This window comes from Phalangium opilio, unplaced genomic scaffold (genome assembly GCF_054372755.1).
Source record: "Phalangium opilio isolate 3A_F unplaced genomic scaffold, DU_Popi_V2 ptg000079l_1, whole genome shotgun sequence".
NCBI lineage: Eukaryota > Metazoa > Arthropoda > Arachnida > Opiliones > Phalangiidae > Phalangium > Phalangium opilio.
The window spans coordinates 7,690,095-7,704,985 of NW_028324187.1; the positions used below are offsets into that span (position 1 = coordinate 7,690,095).

Below are 14,891 nucleotides of genomic sequence, written 5' to 3' on the forward strand. Positions count from 1 at the left end.
TAGATGGCGACACTTTACAGAGGGGTTCTGTTATATACTTTAGATTTTCTTAAGATTTTTAATAATTTTTTTTTAAATTGTTTTTGTTATGGTTAGGGATTCAAGTAATTTACTTTAAATATGATTGAGTGAGACATATTTTAATATCGAGGGACTGTTGTTGAATTAAAGGTTGATGGCTTGGGTATTTGTTTGAAGGTTAACTTCTTGTATGGTTGGAAAATTACCTGGAATTCCTGGAAAAGTCAAGGATTTTTTCATTTTTTCTTCAATCTGTTTGTTAGGTAATTTCATATTTGTTCTGTAGTTGTCTACTATAGTTTTACTAGCAATCGTGAATTATTATTCAATGTGTTTCTGATAATTCTACTATAAATTAAATAGTATAATGTCTTTATGTTCAACTGTGTTGAAAGTGTTAAAGAACAAGAATGGGGTCTATAACGTTTAGTAACTTAGATACGGGCTCTTGTAATTTTTAAACACAATTAATATTCTGAATTTTTTTTTATACAAATAAATGTTCAAATGGAAAAATTAAATTAGTTTAAATGACTTAAGTGAGCTTTGAAATTATGTTGTTAAAATAAAATATTTGGCAAATGTAGAAGTTCTGTAAGGAAGCCCACTTTTAGGGGCGAATCTATAATGATTTTTCAATAGTACCCCTGTAGGGATGTTTCACTGCCTGAACATTATATTATCACAAAATATAAATTAATAATAATATTATTATCCATAATCTTTCATAAAGAATAATTTCAATTTAATATAAACAAAATTCCTCAAAAGGAATTAAATAAAAAAGAAAGGAATTAGGGCGTACTATTATTTATAATAATAAATTCAACTTTGAAGAATGCATAGTTTTATTTCGCATTAAAACGGTGTTTTTTTTTTGGTAGAGGAAACGTGGAAGCTCGTGCACGAGGACTTTTACGGTGGTGTTTTCCTGAGTAGCCTGCCCATAATCTGTGGCTCATTTACCAGTTGAAATAACCCTAATATCGAAAACCATAGCTTCAAGGGTGGATTCCATTTTCAATAGGTATTCGTTTTTATGATATGATACCATCATGAATTTATATTTTTATAACTTGTATGTGCGTATTATATCAAAGACATGGATTACGATATGCCTTCAAACAATACGGACGTCATCCAAATTGGGTGCTGGCAGGACTGGTAACATTGAAGCTCTATCTATAAAGTCTTTGTCGTCCTCATACCGTCTTAACCCTAATCCACCGGAAGTTAGGCTTTCAAATAAAGCTATCTCAGTTGTGACTTTAGTGCCTAGGTAAAACGTCAGGCCGGGCTTAGCCTTGGCTGTAGGCGGCCATGTTTGGTATACCGCTTTGGTTCTATGGGTAGATAGCATGGGTGACGTCATACTATAGGGTCTATAGAGAGCTTTCAGATGGGATAGTAAGTAGTACGTCACATCCTCCCAAGTCTTAAAGCTGTTCTAGTAGCCATATAGGTGCATGGTCTCAGCTTCATTCCTGCTTTAAAGACCCACAATATGGCAGAGTAAATTACGTCACGAGAATCGGCTCCTCCTTCAACTGAAAGCTCCCATATGGGACTCTTCTAAAATCCCCTACCAGGCTGCCAAACCACAATATCTTAATAGAGTAAACAAAATAAATTAAAAGAAATGTTTATCTCACACTCTCCCAAGTCGTACCGCTATTCTGGTAGCCATATTGGTTGGGTGGCCTCAGCTTCATTCCTGCTTTAAAGACCCACCAATATGGCGGCGTAAATTATGTCATGAGACTCAGCTCCTCCTTCTTCTTAAATCCCCTGCCAAACCCCAAGCCTCAATATCTTAACAGAGCAAACAAAATAAATTAAAATACATGTTTATCGAAGTTTCAAGTTCAAAATGTTCATAGGAGAATTGTTTAAATTCGTGATAGGGTGTATATATAGTTTTGGCGTAAGCAATGCATGGCGGTATAATATATCCTGGTAGGTTTATGGTAAAGGTAAGGTAAGGTAGTCAGTGAGCTAGCTGTGCGTGGCATGGTCCGTGCATGCGGCGCGCGTTTTGGGATAAAAGGTGGAGGGTTGCTAAAGATGAAAGCGAAATATCTAATCGTGAGTTTCTTTTTGGTCCGGGCCGAGTCGATCGTGATAACGCGCAACTTATGGAATCCGGATTTCCACTTTTACCTTTTATAAGCTACAATCCGAATTAAAAAATATACTGAAGAAAGAAGAAAAAGAAAAAAAAATATAACCTACCGTCTAAACGTAGCTATATATATGTAGTCTTGGGTAAGTACCACCACAAGTGTAAGACCTTAACAATCTCCAAGAAAACGTTATATTCATAAGAACAAGGATGATTCCGAGACAAGAGGTGAAATTAACAATTGAGATTTGATAGTAAATTTGTTGGAATTAAGCAACGGTAAATGTAAATTTTCGTGGAATATCTTGGCCCCTCGGGTTGTATTTAAAAATGTCTACTAGTTAAAGGGATGGTCAAATACTTGACCTCTTCTTTAACCCATCTAATCATACTGAATTCATTGATTGGTAAATTACTACGATGTGCAATACGTCTGTCAGCATTTTGGTTTACCAACTTGCATCTCTAATCCTATTCGATTGTGGATTTGAGTTTGACAATACGTAAGAGTCTAAAACGTTTTTCAATCAAATTGATTGTCATGCGGTTGGAGTTTTTGACAAATAAATAATTCCACTACTAATATAAATCCTCCTTGATCTCTCCCAACGAAACCTAGGCCTATTTTCTTCCTGTAACTTCTATCTTTCCCGCTCGGAATTGGCCACAAAACCCCCTAGCCCTCTTTTCTTTTTTTGCTTCATCATTCTATTCCGCGTACCATCATCCATGATCACCAAGCAGTTACCAACCCATCCTATGATTCCGAGTGGATCTCCGTTTCTCGCGCCACGTGCTAGCGCTCGCTTTTGAGAAAGAGCGCGCGCGTGTGTGTGGCGGGGAGCTTGCGCGAGCGGCGCGTGACGACTTCCACGCAGACGCGTGACGTTTGTCTCCCTCGCGCGCGCAATTCGGTCACGTTCTACCCGCTTTCCCGCGCACGCTTTTAATAGGCTCTTTTTTCCCCAATATTCCCCCACCCAACCAAGGCTTAGCCCGGATGCGCCAGTTCCGCCATTTTTTACCTCCAGGGGGACCGATCATTCAGTTTTTCCCGCCAAGATACTTAGATGGGGTATTTTTTTCACCTTTTCTCGTTATTGGCGCAACGATAATCACGTTGATAATCCTAAACGCCTGACTCCTTTTTTTCTAACGAAAAATAATTACTGCTAAGCCTTTGCCGCATCAACATGATTCGTGGAATAGAGTTACCACCCAAGTGTCGTTATGTTTACAACGTGACTTCCTGCGCCGCGCCAAACGGATATTGCAACTATTACTGATGTTGTTTCTACATCCCATCATCCCTTTCTGTACAACCCCCGAGTATGTGCAATGTGTTAGCTTGTTTTTTATCTATATATATACAATTGTGGAATGTTACAATAGAGAGGGGTTAGAGTGTAAACCCAGTTAGTTTTACACTAATTGCGGTGATTCAAGGGTATTAGGGGTTTTTTTTTCTTCTTGTTCTAAGTTTTCAAATGCGGATGTGAAATTTCTTTCACCTTCTTTGTAACGGTTTGAAAATAGAGAGTTGATTTGGTTATAATCCGTAGCTAACTAATATTTATATTTCAAAATGATTGGCTTAATATTTTGTATGAAGATTGAAACAATTACAAGGAGCATTATTAGTATTACAGGATATGAAGATTAAATTTACCTTATAGTTATGAAGATTTTACCTTGATTTCCTTATTTATTACTACTCACTTTTTGCTTTTAAATTATTGTGTTTTTGTATTGACTTTAATATAAAAAATAAATAAAGCTCAGTCGAGTTTATAGGTCAAAATAAATAAAAAAATACATGTTCATTTAACATCTTGATTCCGCTAACAGCAGTTCAAACTAATACCGGAAATGATTTCATAATAGTTAGCCTAATAATAAGAAATTAGTTTTAAATTGAAATTTGAAATTTTTGTTCGGTAAGTTAAATTAAAATTATTCATGTTACTTTAAGAAAATATGACAATATTTTTATGGATGGCATCTTTATCCGCTAACTTTTACGAGGTAAGATAAAAGCAATTTGACCTTCTTTTGGGGTCAATCGTATATAGTTTACGAACGACAGTGTCCCTCTGGCGGGCGACCATCTTCAGGGTGGTCTCCTTTTTTAAAAAAACCTGAACATTTTATTGTTGTCTTGACAAAAAACGCTAGGTGTATTCCAATTCTGTGGTAGCTTGACTATAGCTTCCATTTAAGTGCACCGTTCCGTTTTTAGGTATTTCAAGGAGCCATTGCTGCTCGTGTCCCCTATAATTTTCAACTAGAACTTTATGGGGATTTCCTAAATAAAATCCTAAGCATTCCATATACTAAAATTAAATACTTAAAATTAAATTTTAGATATAAAGGTTTTAACTTTTAGGAGATTTTGCAAACCTATAATTAAGATAAATATTAAATTACTTTATGTTTTTAAGTATGAATAGGTAGAAATTTTAACTTAGTTTTATTATTGTGTTCTTGAAGCATGGTATGATCAAGAAGTGATATCTAGTTTACCAGGGAGAAGGTATAAGAGTCTTAAGTATTCGCGCGCCATAGTCCCAGTCCCCCTTTCAAAATACAAGGGGGGACTCGCCTCTTCTCAGTCGGAAAATAATAAGTAAATTTCGTCATTCGCGTCGCGCTGACGTGAGTTTTCAAGAGCCAATGAGATGCTGGTTGTAATTTAGAGGCGGGTATTAACTCCGGACCTACGTTTGGGCTGGAGATATGGCGAATTTACACCTTCTCCCTAATAAACTAGATATCACTTCTTGGTATGATATAACAGTTAATTTTTCATTCTAAGTCATAAGTATCATCTGCTTAGTTACCAATCCCGAACCAAAATCATTAGAAGCCATATCTTAATATAATCGTAACTAAAACCAAACTTTGTACAATTAATTCTTTACATTTAAACATAGTAAATCCTGACTCCATTTGTTTACAAATACGAGTATTTTAAAACCATAAATAATCATAAAGAACAAATTATACATCAGAAGTTATTGATTGTTTCAAGTAAAAACTGCATATACTGTATAGCGCATTTAGAAAGTTTATTAAACCCTGCTGGTCCGCTACGATATCATCTCTAAATAGTGTTATAGGTTTTTAAAACTGAAGTCTAAAATGATCGTCACCTTTGCCCCGAAGCTACATGATAGGGCAATATTTCATGTAGGGATAGCCCTTGGCCTTGTGCATGAATGTTCTTTGATAAAATCTTCAGGATTTGAAGGAGGTTGGCCGTACTTACGTATATCGGCTACTTCACTACTTATGTTGTTGTATAAGATCTTCTTAATGTCTCGCTATTTAGTAATTAATTATCGATGCCTCCGGATTTTTAGAACCCAAAAATAGAAAGAAGCCCTACTCTGTCCATGCATATCCCTCCTAAGGGGCTTTTGTTTTTACGTTTTTTTAGTGGAGTATTTCGTTGCAGAATGCTTGTAACTGAATTTATTTAGATATTTTAGTTTTCAAGATAGTAGCGTTTTAGTTATTTGGTTTCCGACATTTTAAAATTAGAGAAATGAAGTTAAAGTTCTGTTTGATAGTTTTTACTTAAATTAAGTTGCATGGGTCTGTAAATAGTCCATACCTATTATCTTCGTAACGATATTGGCTGCGTTATTTTAGTTTTCAAGCTAGTATATATAGCGTTTTAGTTATTAATTGCCTTTGCTTTTCGACTTTTTAAAATTAGAGAAATTAAGTTTGTTAAAGTTCTGTTTGATAGTTTTTACTTAAATTAAGTTGCATGGGTCTGTAAATAGTCCATACCTATTATCTTCGTAACGATATTGGCTGCGTTATTTTAGTTTTCAAGCTAGTATATATAGCGTTTTAGTTATTAATTGCCTTTGCTTTTCGACTTTTTAAAATTAGAGAAATTAAGTTTGTTAAAGTTCTGTTTGATAGTTCTTACTTAAAATCAGTTGCATGGGTCTGGAAATAGTCCATACCCTTTATCTTCGTAACGATATTGGCTGCATTGTTTGTTAAAAGGTATTATTCAATATCAAGAAGTGATATCTAGTTTATTAGGGAGAAGGTATAAATTCGCCACATTTTTATCTAGCTTATCTCCAGTCCAAACGTATAGTAGGTCCGGACTCAGTTAATCCCCGCCGCCTCTAAATTACAACCAGCAAGCATCTCATTGGTTCTTGAAAACTTACGTCAGCGCGACGCGAATGAGAACGAAATTACTTGTATTTTCCGACTGAGGAGAGGCAGCGAAATAACCCGGCCTCCTTTTACGTCCCCCCTTGTATTTTGAAAGGGGGACTGGGACTATGGCTGCTCGCGAATACTTAGGCATCTTAAACCTTCTCCCTAATAAACTAGATATCACTTCTTGAAAACGGACGAGTAACGCCTGGTGGGTGCCTTTGCTGCTAGAATAAAAATATATATTGTTAAATTCTAAATACTATAGTAAACTATTTAAACTTTCATTTCGAAAAGTGTTGAGAACAACACCGCATCTTTTTCCTTACAATAATTTTAAAATTAGTACTGTAATGCTGTAACTTATTGCGTTTTTGCATTCAAATTGCCACCATGCAAGATACAAACGTCTCGAACGCGTCCCTATTGTCAGATTGCAGATCAGGATAAAGAAGGGATGTTTAAACGGTCACTAAATCTCCTTTTAGAAGAACCTTCAAAAGCTTTAGGCCCATATGCACGAAGACTTAGGTACACCTAACTTGACCCTTGACCCCCTCCCCTTAACCTTGACAGTGTGCGTGTATAGGGATACCTAGCTACCAGAAAACAAATGTTCTTTCTGCTCCGTTTTAATTGATGAGCGTTGCGTAACGCCTCTGGATCGTTTTTTAACGTGAATCTCAATGCACGTGTGAATGTCCTTTTCTTTGTAGTCAAGTTCCGGCCGAAATACCCCCATGGCCATCCATAAGATGTAAATTATCCAAGGTGAATTTGTTTTTATTATCGATATCTCGATATTTATATTAAAGGGAAGGTATCGTGTAAATTTGTCATTAATTTTTGGACCGAAAACCTTTTCTGTTTTATTATTATGTTCATATGAAAGTCTGACCTGTTTTGACCTGTTTGACCTCACCCTGTGTAGGCCTAGCATGTGCCATACCGTCCTTATCACAATATTAATTTTTCCATTTTCTATTGTCAAATAACAAGCTAGCAAATGTTTAAGTATTTAAATGTTAAGTTGGTTAAAATTCTACACAACTATCCCTTTAATTAGTTAGCGTGAACACTAATTCTAACTCCCCGTTTTGATTTTCGAAACGCCCAAATGTATGCTGATCTATTTACCCTTAGGGATAAAAAATATCTACTTGTATTAACATATCGAATCGTTTCGCGACTCCCGAAATGTTTTATGTAGATCTAGTATTCTTGACTCCTGAACTGTTGTAATAAGTTAGTAATTCTGAACAACAAGGGGCGAATCACTCCTAAAAGTTATGTTCAAATGTTTCTCAATATCCCTTAAAATGTTTATAAGCTAATTTAAAATTTGTGAATTTGTTGCTAAGTCGTGTGAGTACCCGGAGTTTTGTGAATTTGTTTGAAAGTTTGTTAATTTGATGTTTCGTCAGTTTTGTTGAAAGTTGCCAGCTAAAGTAATTTGTAAACTTACAAACGTTTTAGCTGGACATTTGGCGCCATCTATATTCGCTAAAACCAACTAAGTTTTCTGTTGAGAGATTTTCTGACGCTAGATGGCGATACAATACAGTAGCTCACGTCAAAGCATAAGTTCAAGTACATTTTGACATCAGGCGGTAATTTTATAATATTAAAAAAGGACAGTTCCCAGTATAAATATATTTCAGATTATAGATACGAATTTATGAAGAAACTTGTTTTGTTTCAAATTTCTAACAGCAGGTTTTGCCCTCAGTTCTTTTGAATAGGAACTCACCTAATGGGGAGCTATCGCCATCTAGTTTAATTTCGTAGAAGCTGTACTAAATGAAATAAATTAGTTCATTTTTCTACTGACAGATGGCGCATAGCGCTCCATAAAAAACGTGTAAAAATGTATTTTTCTATACAAACTAGTTTCTGTTCAAGTTGTAACACGGATCTTAGTATTATCAGAAGTATATAATACTTCTCTTCGAGAGAAGTGTACCACAAAGGTGGGTGAGTGTAACGTCACTCTTCCCAACATCGGAATACTTAGAGCAAGGTTACTAAACCGATTTATCAGAAGTATATAATACTTCTCTTCGAGAGAAGTGTACCACAAAGCTGGGTGAGTGTAACGTCACTCTTCCCAACATCGGAACACTTAGAGCAAGGTTACTAAACCGAATTACATACACGATAAATAGTTCCCTCATCACTCTTAAATATTTGACAAGACGCGCTTGAGCATTTTGTCCCACGTCAAGACGAGGTTTCTGGGATGATTGCTGGGGATTTAGTAAATACCAAACAGTTATAGAATTCACCTTACGGTGCGATGCCCATTTGTAGTTTGATGAGCGGGAAAGCAAACTAAAAGGGTGAGCCTGGAAAGAATGACGTTACATAACTAAAGCATAGGGAGGATACAGAGTGTCATCCTTAATCTATTATCCCCTTCTGGTATTATTTGTCTGAAGTAAAAAACCACATCCGAGACTTGATACAGGTCCTCTTTATAATTAGAAAGTCCATGATTGTACTTTCGCATTCCAGTTTGAGGCAGTTGAGTTATTAATCGACTTTGAAATGAATGAATAAGACGAGATATGAGTGACGAGGGGAGACTATCGTACTACGGTTAATGTTAATGTTTAACCCCCTTTTTATCTTTCAAAACTTTCAAACTAATCACGGCTAAAATAATAGGAAAACCCACGCCTTTTGATAGGCATATCAAAGTTGACCTTTTCGCCTGCAAACCTCAATACCTTAAGTCTGCATGACCATGGATATGTTTAATATTTCGATTTCAATCGGTTTCGTAAAATGCAATAATTTTACCCGTGATTATGTTTAATTTAAAGCGATACTTAAACTCAGCAACCAATTAGTATAATTATTTTCTAAAATTATAGAGGAGCGATAGTAAATTACAGAACCAATAACGTTAATGAATTATTTTAAATTTGGTTAGATTAATTTAGTTGTTCCTCGACCTTTCCTTGACCTTTTAGATTAATTTAGTTGTTCCATGATCTTTCTTTGACCTTCGCCTTTTAGATCAATTTAGTTGTTCCTTGACCTTTTAGATCAATTTAGTTGTTCCTTGACCTTTTAGATCAATTTAGTTGTTCCTTGACCTTTTAGATCAATTCACTTGTTCCTCGACCTTTCTTTGACCTTAATTTTAGATTAATTTAGTTGTTCCTCGACATTTCCTTGACCTTTTAGATTAATTTAGTTGTTCCTCGACATTTCCTTGACCTTTAGATTAATTTAGTTGTTCCTCGATCTTTCCTTGACCTTTTATATCAATTTAGTTGTTCCTCGACCTTTCCTTGACCTTTTAGATCAATTTAGTTGTTCCTCGACCTGTCCTTGACCTTTTATATCTATTTAGTTGTTCCTCGACTTTTCCTTGACCTTTTAGATCAATTTAGTTGTTCCTCAATCTTTCCTTAACCTTTTAGATTAATTTAGTTGTTCCTCTAACTTTCCTTAACCTTTTAGATCAATTTTCATTGTCCCCTAACCTTTCCTTGACCTTTTGGATGAACTTTAAATTTCTCTTACATATCAGTAATTCCAAAAATGCTTATATTAACACTAAAAACAAAAAAAAAAATCACTCAAGTGTGTAAGAACTTATTTTCTTAAAGTACGCCTTTAACCGCTAACCAATATGTTATTCCCAACTAACTAAGAAAAATTGCGTAGTTTCAATTCCATTGATAAAGACAGGTGGTCGAGGGGGAAACCACTAAGAAAATTTTGTACACCTGATTTCAGATTTCAAATGACTTCAATTGAACTATCAAAGACTTCATTCGACTTCAAAGACTTCACTAACTGTATTTGATTTCAGATGACTTCAATAAAATTTATAAAGACTTCAAGGGACTTCAATATAATTTATAAAGACTTCAAGTGACTTCAATACAATTTATAAAGACTTCAAGTGACTTCAATACAATTTATGAAGACTTCAAGTGACTTCAATATAATTTAGAGACTTCAAGTGACTTCATTACATTTTATAGACTTCAAGTGACTTCATTACATTTTATAGACTTCAAGTGACTTCATTACATTTTATAGACTTCAAGTGACTTCAATAGAATTTGTAAAGACTTCAAGTGACTTCAACATAATTTAAAGACTTCTAGTGACTTCAATAGAATTTGTAAAGACTTCAAGTGACTTCAACATAATTTAAAGACTTCTAGTGACTTCAACATAATTTAAAGACTTCAAGTGACTTCAATAGAATTTATAGACTAAAGCCGATTTCTATTTTTTTCTCAAGACTTCATTAAATTGTAATAATTAAAAAATATCTATGTACTTCGCTATTAAGTACTAAGGTGCAGAGCAACCGAAAGCAATTATCTATGCAGAATTATATCAAGAATTAATTTACTATAAGAATGCCTAAGTCACTAGATTTTACGCTTCTACTCTTACGCCGGTGTTAGTGGACAAGTAAGCCCCACCCCTTTCATGTCCCTCATTGCTCTGCGCTTTCCTATTGGATCCCGCGGGGATAGGTCATACAGACGCGATTGACGTATTCCGAATAGAGAAAGAAAACGTCTAGCAAAGTAAGCAGAAAATGGAGGCTGCCAGCGGTGCTGAAACGGTTAGGGAATGGTTTTTAATTGCCATTAACAAGTTAGTTAAAGGTTTTGAACCTAACTTAATGGATTTTGAATACTTGTCTCTACGTGAAAATCGTTCGTTCTATAATTGTTTCTAAATCGAATCAAGTGTACTATACTTATGATTTCGTGAGTTCCAAAAACCAAACCAAGGCTTAACGAGAAGGTAAAAGAGATAGATGGTGGAAAACATAGAGTAAGATAAAATATTAAGTCCCGCCTTCTTTTCCAGCCTCCCCCCACCCATGAGGGGGATTGTCGACTACCACGCGCGCACCGGACGCCTTTTTAGGCCTTCTTATAGTAAATTCCTTCTTGATTATACGGCGCAGATACAAGCTTACTTGTCCACTAACACCGGCGTAAGAGTAGAAGCGTAAAATCTAGTGACTTAGGCATTCTTATAGTAAATTAATTCTTGCCCGGATAGTATACTGATCCATTTGATCTTCGCTTATGTCTCAAGAATTCTGCGACGTTTCACGCGGGAAAATATGATCACGTGATCGGCCGCTATTTACGGAAAGAAGTTTTTGTCGTGGCATAGCTAACTCAATCACGCCAGTGAGCGCTTGGGCAGTAGTTTTTGCAAGGGGTCGGTCATTCATGAAATCCCGTACGCTACCCGCGAAATCCAACTTAAAAAATCTCAAAAAAAAATCCGAAATCAATAAAGAAATAACAAAACAGTAAAGAAATCACAAAATCAGTAGAGAAATCATAAAATCAGTAAAGATACCACAAAATCAACAAAGAAATCACAAAATCAGTAACGAAATCGCGAAATCCAAACTCAAAAGAAATCACGAAATCCAAACTCAAAAGAAATCACGAAATCCAAACTCAAAAGAAATCATAAAATCCAACGAAATCAATTGAAATATCCCAAAATCTGCCGAAATCATGGAAAAAATCCGAGGAAATCACGGGAAAAATTGCAAAATCCGTTGGATTTTATCGAATTTTGAAATCAAAAAATCCGACGAAATCAAACGAAATCCGAAGAAATCAAATTGGATTTCGAAATCCCGTACACTTTTTCCAAAACGTCCGACCCCTCAGGTTTTTGAAACTGATTATCGTCTGATTCATACTCGAATTCATAGTTCAGAGAACTAGAAGACACAATTTTTAAATTGGCTGCTTGTATGCTGTATTTCGAAGGTTCCCAATTTAGTTAAATAGTAGTTTAAATTAAGCCAATTAAACTTCGCCACAAACAAAAATATATCGTTTTTACGAATATTCTTTGAAAACGGAATGATTAGCAGCCGACATTAAGTCCAAAAAGGAAAAAATTCTGGGGAAGAGTGTCTGGCACAAGAGTCTGGTAGCATTGCACCTACGAAAACGGCCGAAAATTGAGGGATCAAGACCAACCCCCCCCCCCTGTTTGACTGGAAAATTTATAGGACATTGTCCACTGTAAAGTGCAGAAATAGTATCACATCTCCAAGGTCAGGCTATCAAAACTTCCAAAATTTTATTGGTCAAACTGTCCAGTGACCCCCTTAGTTTTTAACAAAATTATGGCACATTTTAAAATTCCAGTGTCCTGTGCTTATTTCCGGCCCTGATCAAGACTATTGAAAATAAAATTTGAAGAAAAGGAAATTTCCACTTATGAAAGACGGAATTTCAATAGACTTCAAGGGATTTTTCTACCACTTCATTTGACTTCAAGAGATTTCCAACGGACTTCGTATGACTTCTAAGAGACTTCAAGAGATTTCCAACGGACTTCGTATGACTTCTAAGAGACTTCAAGAGATTTCCGAGAGACTTCAAGAGATTTCCAAGAGACTTCAAGAGATTTCCAAGAGACTTCAAGAGATTTCCAAGAGACTTCAAGAGATTTCAAAGGGACTTCGTATGACTTCTCTTGACTTCAGAGAGACTTCAAGAGATTTCAAAGGGATTTCGTATGACTTCTCTTGACTTCAGAGAGACTTCAAGAGATTTCAAAGGGATTTCGTATGACTTCAAGAGACTTCCGAGAGACTTCGACTGACTTCAAGCGATTTCCAAGGGACTTCGCATGACTTCAAGGGATTCTCTAGGGACTTCCTAAGACTTCCGAGATTTCAACTAAACTTTGCGATTTATAGAGACTTCAAAAACAATTTATGGACTTCAATTGTGATTTCAAAAATTTTGTACACCTGATTTCACAAGTGGTTTCCCCCTCGCAGGTGGTTAAGTTCAATTATTAACATGCCACTCCCTTTTGGGCTTTCCCCGAAAACTAACTAACTAACTTATCGCGTTTAACTTAACGTCAATGTCGAAAAATGTATTTCATAATTTTGCTAACAAGATCAAGCAATAATTTCTTTATTCTCACGCTGTAATAAAAACCTTGGGGGTTTTTTTAATCGTAGTATATGGGATTTACGGTGGGTTTTCTATTTACTATGCGAACACAATTTTAGTTCAAAACTGTATTTATTGAAAATATTTGTATATTATGGAAATATGTGGTTTTCAGTTGAAATTTTTGACTTTTTTAAAAGCGTTTTCGGGAGAATGCTTTGCAATTAGGGAAAATTCAAGAACACTAGTTTATAGAGGACATTTTGGTCTATTAGATTTGCGTGGCGTAAGGAGCCATCTTATTTACAACCGGAGATTTGACAAAAGGAATTTCAATATTATGGAAATATGCGGTTTTTAGTTTAATTTTTTAATTTTTTTAAAAGCGTTTTCGGGAGAATGCTTTGCAATTAGGGAAAAATCGAGAACACTAGTTTAAAGAGGACATTTTGGTCTATTAAATTTACTTACGTTATAAGTGGAATATCCGGGGCCACAAGCCGGTCACTTTAGAAATTAAAAGCTCAAGGTTTTTACTTCTGTTATTTTTGTATTCAAGGTTGGGTGGTTTTTTTTATTATTGTTCACTTGCATTTATAATATATTTCTTTTATACGCTTAATCTATACATGGTTAATAATATTTATGTAATTTTTATTTTAACAATTAAATCATTTCATAAAAAAGCGTAAATTACTTTCCTAATTTTTCAACACTCGGGTGACTTTACGCACTTCCTTTCTGGACGCAAAAGCATAATGCTACGTTTTGCCCCCCCAAATACCCTGGTTTTCCATCCTAACAACCTCGTTTTCCACCGTAGGATATTAGCGTGGAAAAACAGTGGAAATTCTAAACTAATTAAAATTTGTTAATAATAGAAATTTTCTTATTATTTTCAGTACCTGGACTCAACACTCGGAAGTTACGCGTTTATAAAAATATTCTTATTATTTTCATTATTAATCTTTTTAATAAAATCTAATGTATCAATGAAATATATTACAAAATAAAAACATGCATTAATATTTTTAAATAATATGTGATAGAATCATTTCTATTTATAAGCTTACTAATTATAGTTATGGCTATGTTACAAAAACTTGATTTGTACCCTCTGGTTAAGTATAAGATGCACTATATTAAAGTGCTTTCTCAATATAACAGAACAGGTGACTCGAATAATAAACAGAAAATCGATAGGTTGCTATTGGTTCAATTTCTGTAAACTAAAACTTTCTGTACCTGTATTAAAGGGGCTAAACACTAATGACAATTTTCCTTCATATAGGATTTTCATTGATGCTATATTATGAGCCTATTCACGGCTTGTTCCCTGTGCCACGTTCGGGAAGGTACGTCGACACTATTGTGGAATAAAGGGAGCCTTCTCATATTACACGGCTCCAGCAAGTTACAACGAAGCGTACTTTCTGTTTTTAAACACATATACTTTTGTTTATACTTTATAAATGTACTATGGAATAAATAAAATGAAATAATTGTTCGTCGATTTAATGAATCTCATTTTTATTGCTTTTCTTTTCAATAAAGTTACAGGCATACATATGATCATTAATAAATAAATCACTTTTTAGCACTGTTAAAGGCAGTGCGTCGAGGGGCTA

At 35.0% G+C, this 14,891-nt stretch overlaps 1 long non-coding RNA gene across 1 annotated transcript in view; it reads left to right on the plus strand.

The window, feature by feature from the left end:
* Positions 1-14,302, plus strand: part of LOC149654631 (uncharacterized) — a 159,789-nt gene extending 145,487 nt beyond the window's left edge. The window contains exon 6 of the long non-coding RNA XR_016370703.1: positions 14,166-14,302. This is a non-coding gene — a long non-coding RNA (uncharacterized LOC149654631). The remainder of the gene's footprint in view (positions 1-14,165) is intronic.
* Positions 14,303-14,891: the final 589 nt, after the last annotated feature.